Genomic DNA, 2,136 nt, shown 5'->3' with positions numbered 1-2,136 from the left:
ATACCTTGTCCCCTAAAAAGTCAATTGCCTTCATGATGGCCATCTCGTCTAACATCAGGCTACACAGTGTTCTCTTGCCAGTCTCCTTCTCTGCTTTAAACCGGCTCTCTAGTGCTTGGAATACAACTGCACTAAAACCAGGTAAACCATCAATTGCGCTGTACCATTTCCGGATTGTGGATGGACTTGGCAGTGCCAAGTCGAATGTCTCTCGAACATAGTCGTATCCTTTAGCAGAATAAAATTGAAGAGTGAGTGCGAAAGCTTTGATGACTGGATCGTATTCATCTCTCGAGCGTTTGCCGCTGCCTTTGTTCTTCAGCATTCTGCTCACAATAGCTTTTGACACACCAGAGAATGTTGTGTTGAGCATTTCAATACAATTGTCGGTGACCATCCCATTCTCCCTCAGGTCTTCCTCGATGGTATTCAGGGACTCCACTTTTCTGGCTAACCTTCTGTTGTGTTGCTGACTCACTTTTAATTTTTTTCGAAAGTTGTCCAGCTTGTGGACTGCTTCATCGAGCTTGTGCTTCAATACCAGTGGACTTGTGACGGAGTAGGAGTGATCTGTGGTCTGAAATGAGGGTCCCACCTCAGGTTCAGGATCTTGAGTAGTGGCTTGAGGTTCTGGTGTATCTTCTTGGATGACAGACCTGGCCACTGGCGCTTTCCTCAAAGCTGTAACCTATTTGGAAAGAAAAGAAAAGGTGAACCATTAATACTCATTAAGTTGTTTTTAGGGCTGAGCCGAATGCTTAGAAGCTTCGTTCATTAGATTGGGGTTCTAATTAGAAATAGATGTGACTGCGTTGGACGTATTGTAACATTGTTTCAAAGACTAAACATTTTGTTAAATATTATTACAACAAAGCTTCGGGGGGGAAATGCCAAGAAAGTGTACAAAATGGGATTCGGCTCAGCTCTAAATCTTTTAAAAAGCAACTGAGTTGTTCTCCATAAAACTATGTCTTAGGAGCTGCATATGAAGCAGCAGACATGGCATGTGATGGGTTACTATCATAACATAGGTGGAATACCAACATAGCATAGTTTACCTTCTTTAAATGTGCTGGGAAGTTGAAACAGCTGGGGACGGACTTCGGCTTCAGTCGGACGGTTTGACCAGTCCTGTCGAAGTCACTCTCATTGAAGTGATCACTGCACAGAACTGTGGTGCCTGGGGTGGGGTAGAAGGACTCCCTTCTCAGGGCAGATGTCCATCGAGAGCACAAGTCCTTATCCTTTGGAAACCTTGAAACAAAATACATTGTGGTCACAAAATGTGGTTGCGGGTCAAAACATCCGAGTCAAAACGACTCCATATCAAAATAATATTTTGAGTTTCATATGTATAGTTAAATACAACTTCATCTGCTAATGTTTGCCATGTGTCGGACTTTCGTACCTTCCACAAGTAACCCCCATTTGCTCTTTCTGCTCACGAGTGACACAGGAGGGCATGGAAACCCTGACAGTAGTAGACTGGACAATTAAGTGAAGCTCATCACAAATTAAATCACTTGACAATGATCACGAGCTGACGAGTCAATCTCGATACTTCAATCTGAATCAATGAATGAGTCAATCAGACATCAGTCTGACATACTCACATAGCCCTAGTGAATACACAATACAGTTATATTTGAGATCTGTGTCGTATTGCACACCCTGCGCGTGGTCTAACATCATCAAATTCAAACACAGTGTTCAAACTTCATTGAAACTACATTGAAACTTAATTACCTAGCCCCACCACCGTGACCACGCCAAAAACTGAAAAAGCAGAACACCCGCGATCGCGGTTTGTCACTTACTTGTGAAATGTGCATGTGGAGGCCTTCCCTGAGGTATTTGTGCAGTCAAATGCAACACACTGTGGCATTTTGAAACAGCGCGTTCACAAATAAGACTCCTTACAGTCGGTAAGCATCCAAAATGAATCAGAAATTGTGAGATCAGCTGATTGTAAGATCAAACACGGACGCAGACACAATCGGCTTCCCAATATGGCCGCCAAGCAACTTCCGCTAGCTTCAGCCGACAGCCGTCATTGGCTCTCCAGTTTATTATATACCTCCGTGGCTGAGACGATCTTTCCCTCGATCACGTCACACAGATTACGTCATGACCATC

At 43.7% G+C, this 2,136-nt stretch overlaps 1 long non-coding RNA gene across 1 annotated transcript; it reads right to left on the bottom strand.

Annotated features, from left to right (window-relative positions):
* Positions 1–429: 429 nt before the first annotated feature.
* Positions 430–1,924, bottom strand: LOC144891111 (uncharacterized). The gene is made up of 3 exons (XR_013622707.1): positions 1,818–1,924; positions 1,059–1,254; positions 430–688 (listed from the first exon to the last, which is right to left on the bottom strand). It is a non-coding gene; the product is annotated as an uncharacterized LOC144891111 (long non-coding RNA).
* Positions 1,925–2,136: the final 212 nt, after the last annotated feature.

Source organism: Myxine glutinosa, chromosome 3 (genome assembly GCF_964187855.1).
Source record: "Myxine glutinosa chromosome 3, kmMyxGlut1.1, whole genome shotgun sequence".
NCBI classification, from domain to species: Eukaryota; Metazoa; Chordata; class Myxini; order Myxiniformes; family Myxinidae; genus Myxine; species Myxine glutinosa.
This window is presented reverse-complemented; position numbering and strand designations above follow the sequence as displayed.